Source organism: Panicum virgatum, chromosome 6N (genome assembly GCF_016808335.1).
Source record: "Panicum virgatum strain AP13 chromosome 6N, P.virgatum_v5, whole genome shotgun sequence".
Lineage (NCBI taxonomy): Eukaryota > Viridiplantae > Streptophyta > Magnoliopsida > Poales > Poaceae > Panicum > Panicum virgatum.
In genome coordinates, this window is record NC_053150.1 from 12,864,015 (window position 1) to 12,870,080 (window position 6,066).

Sequence of the window (6,066 nt, forward strand, 5' to 3'; positions counted from 1 at the left end):
TCGGTCACCCACTCTTGTTTTTCCACCAAGAAGCTTCTCTTGGTGTGCCCTTTCTTCTTTGGGAAGAGCTTGGTCTTCTTGTCATGGCTCTTTTTCTTCCCAAGTCTCTTGTTTTTGTTCTTCCTTTCTTCTTCTTCATCATCGCTTGAATCATGGCGATGCTTGCTCTTGTGATCCTTGTTTCTTTTGTCCGGCTTGGGGCAATTTGGACGGATGTGACCTTTTTCTCCACAATTGTAGCAAATTTTGTTCTTGACATCCATTGGCCGGAACATTCCCTTCTTAGAGTCAAAGTTGAACCCCTTCTTGTTGATCTTGTCATTCAAGCGGGTGAACTTTCTCATCATAAGAGCAAGCTCTCCATCATCTTCAACATCGGATGAGCTTTCATGATGATCATCTTCTTCATTGCTTGAGCTAGAATCTTGCTTGATCATCTTGAGCTTGCGGGCTTTGTTTGCCTTGGTCTTTAGAGCAATTGATTTGCTTGAAGTTGGCTCTTCGGACATACCAAGGATACTCATCTCATGAGCGCGAATTTCGCCCACAAGTTCTCCTACTTCCATTGTGTCAAGATTCTCCTTTTGAAGCATAGCATTGATGATGTTATACTTGGGCTTCGGGAGGAGCATGAGAATCTTGCGATTGATGGAGGCACTGTCAATTTTGGATATTTCAAGTGCATTAATGTCCTTGACAATGACATTCAAGCGAGAGTACATATCATTGCAATTTTCATGAGCTAGCATTTTAAAAGAATCATACTTAGCTCTAAACAAGTGATATTTTTGTTCACGGACTTTTGTGGAGCCTTCATGAATTTCAATTAGTTCTTTCCATATATCACTTGCTAAGTCCATGCCATTAACTCTAGCAAAGACTTCCTCACTAATGGCTTCGAAAATTGCATTTCTAGCCTTAGCATTCCATTTTAATTGTTCGGTGGTGGGAGTTCCGGTGAACCCGGTCTTAGTCGCCAACCATACTTCGGGGGCAATCGCATCAAGGTATGCGGCCATGCGAACTTTCCAATAGGCAAAGTTCTTGCCCTCGAAGTGAGGCGGCGAACCACCCATCTTGGCCATAGCTCTAGGCGGTGAAGCCTAATGATCCAAATGAGCAACGAGGCTCTGATACCAATTGTAAGGATCGATGGACCAAGAGGGGGGGTGAATTGGGCCTTTTTCAAATTCCAAAACAAGGTAAAGCAACCTTAACCTATGCAATGCTAGTAGGGCACCAATTCACCAACCGGATAACTAAGTTTCTAACACAAGCTAAGAGAGCTAAAACAAAGTAAAGCCTAGCAAGGTAGAGCTAAGTTATGATCTCTAAGTCAAGCACATGAGTAAATTGCATGAAAGAAAATGCTTGAATGAAAGGAATGGACAAGAGACAACCGGATTTTTTCCCGTGGTATCGATGTGTTGGCAGACACCCCTAATCCACGTTGTGACACTCACAAAGAGTATTGTCACCTCCCAAGTCACCGAGACGAGGGCGCTCACTAAGAGTCTCCGTTCACCATCCCGGCGTGGTGGAGATCAAGCCACGTACAATCTTCTTCTCCGGGCTCCCACAATCCTTGGCAAGCTCCGCGAGAAACACCTCGATCACCAAGATCGCCTAGGTGATGCCAATCACCAAGAGTAACAAGCTAAGGCCTTCACTTGAGCAAGAACCGATCACCAAGAACGGATGCACACTAGCTTCTCTCTACTCAAGTCCTTAATCTTGCTTCTTGATTGATTGAATGCACAAGTATGTGAATGATGAAGCTCAAGGTGGCTCTTGACTATGGTATGAGTGTTTGGATGTTGCCTGGTGTCAAGAGTAGGCGAAATGACCCATTGGAGGGGTATATATAGGCAGCTCACACAAATAGAGCCGTTGGAGAAAAGCTGCCAGAAAACTGCGTAGCGCCGGTTAATCCGACGTACCCCCCATTGTCATCGTCGGTTTAACCGGTGAATGTAAACTGCCTCTTCTGAAAACTAGCCGTTACAACTGGGGCAGATTAACCGACGTAGCATCGGTTTAACCGGTGAGTGTAGTTGTCCACTGAACCACTGAAAAACCAAGTCTCTGGACAACTGCACCGACGTTAACTCAAACCTATCGTCGGTTTAACCGGTGAGTACAACTTTTAAATTCCTCTGAAAAACCATCTCACTGGTCAATTGCACCGACGTCTAGTTTCAAACATCGTCGGTTAATCCGGTGAATAGAACTTGAATTTCCCTGGAAAAACCAACTCTGGACCAATGCACCGACGTTAAATTCAAACACGTCGGTTTAACCGGTGTATTGAATTTGTCCAGACTCTGCTGACTTCGTTTAACCGACGTATAGAAAATTGAGAGCGTCGGTTAAACCGGTGTATAGACTTTTTCTGATTTTGTCTTTTCTGATTTGAGTCTTGAATGAAATCCAAATATTCTTGAGATATAGTTTGAGAACCACTTATTTGAACTTCTAGAAACCTGAGTGACCATAGTGTGCATCCATTTTCAAATGATCATGTCCATGCTCAAGTTACTTAGCCTTAACCCCTCTTAATAGTGCGATCACTACAAAACTATAAAACCTATACTAACCTAAGTGTCCTTCTCAACCTTATGACACTTAGGACTAGAAAGATCCTTAGTCTTGACATAAAATTGAGTTGAATACCAAGATCGCCTTTTTGAATAATGAAATTGAGGGGCCTCTTTTGACATATGACCAAATGAGCGATAATGATCTATTAAGCTGCACAAACTCATTAGTCACAATAATGGTTGTCATTAATCACCGAAACATACCTTGAGGGCCTAGATGCTTACAAAAGGAAAGGGCATAGATAGCAATGTCCAACCTTCTCAAGATAACCATGATGACATGGTGAAAAAGCTTGAGAAGAGGTCCACCGTGACTTGCTCAAGGTGCCATAAAAGAGGCCACAAGTCCAACAAGTGCCCTCAACCAAAGAAGAAGCTTTCGAATGAGAAGAATAAGAAGAAGCTCATAATTAAGAGTTTTCTCATCTACACCAAGCTCAACCGGAGGAACAAAAGCAAAAACACCTCATATGTGATCAAGAAGAAAATCAATGGCAAAGTGGTTGCTCACAAGGTTGGGAAGCAAGAAAGGAGTTGGAATCACTCCATTTGGGTGCCCAAGGATGTCATCACCAATATGAAGGGGCCTCAAATGGTGTGGGTTCCAAAGGAGACTTGAAGCCCAAGAAAGATTTCGGGTGATTTAGAGGCTTGGCTACTTAGATGATGAAGGATTCAAGCTAAGAAGTCAAGCTCACATCTTAGACATTTGTTGCCCAAGTCCCCCATAAGGTAATTGTAGCTAGATTTCAATTCAAGCATCATATAGCTCCATTGCCTTGCTAGGTTGTTTGCATCGCATCACCTAGTGTTATATATATGGTGGGTTGCTTGTGTCATGACTCTAACCCATGAGAAATCTACATGGTTTGATAAGTATGTAGAAAGCTACACAAAGTTAGCCTTCATGGTACATGGACTTCATGAGGTATGTGTTTCATTTATGTACCATGAACACAAGCTATAGGGTAAACTTCTTATTATTGTCATAAACAATGTGCATACATTTGGTTGGTGATTCAAACACTAAATGCACATATTTAAGGGGAGTTTATTCTATGGTTTGTGATTTTGAGACTAACATGTTTTCAAGCTCATCTTTTGTAGTCTCATTTTGAGCCATGATCTATTGAACAAAATTTTCTATATCCAAGTTCATAGATTATGTGCTCATGCATGTGCTCGCCTTGGTGTACCAAGTGTTTTTGACCTCAAAGACTTTCAATTGGTATTCAAATTCAATTGATATCATGAGACAAGTCACATTCAAATTGGTACATGCAAGGTAACTACTTCCTCCGGAGGTATGAATGATCTTTAACCCCTACAATTGGTATTTTTGTTTCCTTGCTATTTTAGGGCTACCTCCGTGTTAGTTTCGTGATTTTGTGATCCACCTTAATAATCACTCAATTGGTATCTTCATTGATATCATATAATTGGATCATAATTCATGTGGCTAACTCCCTAGGCTACTAACATTTCCTTTTGAGCTATTTTGGTTTGCCAAGCCTTTTTAGGTGATTTGATTCCAAAGGGGGAGAATTTTGGATCAAAGCAATGTGAAATTAAGTATCTTCCAAAGAAGGAGCAACTTTGATTCAAAAAGGGGATAAAAGAAGAAGAAAATGGGGAGAAACAAAGGGGGATGATGGATTTAGGGGGAGGCAAAGTCAATATTGGATGGTGGTAAGCATCCAAACAAGTGTAAGTGGTTCAATTTATCAATTTTTGCAAATTTATGCTTGCTTTGATTGTGTTGTCATCAATCACCAAAAAGAGGGAGATTGTAAGGAAAATGGCCCCATTAGGCCATTGTTTTGTGATTTTGGTGATTGAGTAACAACGCAATCAATGAGGCTGTTTGTCAAGTGAACATTAATAGATCCTAGGGATGAAGCAAAAATTCCAAACAAAGCAAAACACGAAGAAAGAACTCAAAGAAACGCTGAATTGGACGAGTTTTGTAAGAATCAGTTGCATCGATTGAACCGGTGAGCTAGCACCGGTCTATCTGATGGTGTTCGGATGCACCGGTGCCATAGCACCGGAGCAATATGCAGTGCTGGTGCCAACAATCAAGTGGCACCGGATGCACTGGTGGTGCCAAGATGATGCATCGGTGCAAGCACCATGTCATGCATCAGAGAGCATGTCAAGTGGCCTGGACGAAGTTCTTCAGCACCGGTTGAACCGATGGTGCACCGGAGGAAGCACCGGTGCAATTTCGTGACAGTTGCAAGGAAGAGAAGCTGCACCGGATTAACCGGTGACAAGGCACCGGTCTAACCAGTGACTACCATGTCAGCAATCAGAAGGCCAACGGATAGTACAGAGCCGTGAGTGACCGGATGCACCGGTGCCCTCGCAGAAAAGTGGCCAACGGCTCTTAACAGTTACTTCGACTTGGTGGCCTATATATATGCCATTCTCTGGCTATTTGAAGATTGCTGGAGACCTGAGACACCTCATACACATTGAAGAACATCTCCAAGCCATCCAAGAACTTAGTGTTCATATCTTTAGCCCTTAGCACACTTTGAGAGTGTTGTGTAAAGGTTAGCTCTTTAGTGAGCGAGATTGCAAGGCCTCGTTCCTTTGTGCTGTGGTTCTTGAGTGAACCAAAAGAAGATTTCGGTGCGCCGGCACCTTGGAGCTTTGAAGGCTCGCCGGCACATCATCGACCCTCCGACTTGGTGTGGAGCGGTGACGACAACTTTGTGCGGGGGACGTGGAAACCCCCATCCTTTGTGGAGAAGCTCCTTAGTGGAACCCGGGATCAAGGTGACCGTGGTTGAGTCCGCGGAAGAGACTTGATTTCCGAGAAGCGATACTCTTAGTGAGTGATTCAACAACGTAGATGTAGGTGTGCCTTTGTGGCTAACCGAACCACGGGATAAACACCTGCGTTGAGAGTTTGCTTCCTCTATCCCGCTCTTTAAGCTTCCGCATTTCATACTAGCAATCTTTGTTTGCCTTTACTTTTATAGAGTAGTTTCTTGATAGAAAAAGTTATATGTTGCTAAACTCTTTTGGGATAGGGGTTTCACACTAGAACAACCTTAGTTGCACATCTAGATAGCATGTTTTAGTTCAATATTGTGCAATTTAGTTGGAGCCATAGGTTAAAGTTTTTAAGTTGCCTAATTCACCCATTTCCCCTCTTAGGCTAGAGCGCGGTCCGATCACTTTCAGAGTCTTTTTGTGTATCTCATCAATTTTCATAGTGATAATTGGCTAAGTTTCATAACGAAGTTTATATTTTACAATAATGTTAATCAATAAAAAGATTGCTAGTGTAAGGGCTTGTGTTGAAGCACTCCACTCCAAAAAAAAATGCCCAAACAGACATAGCTACTCCACTCCACTCCAAAAAAATAGCTCCACTCCAATTTTTTGTGGAGCATCTCAAGAGGTACTCCACCAATTCTTGGACCTGGTGGAGTTACAGAAAATTCCCATTACA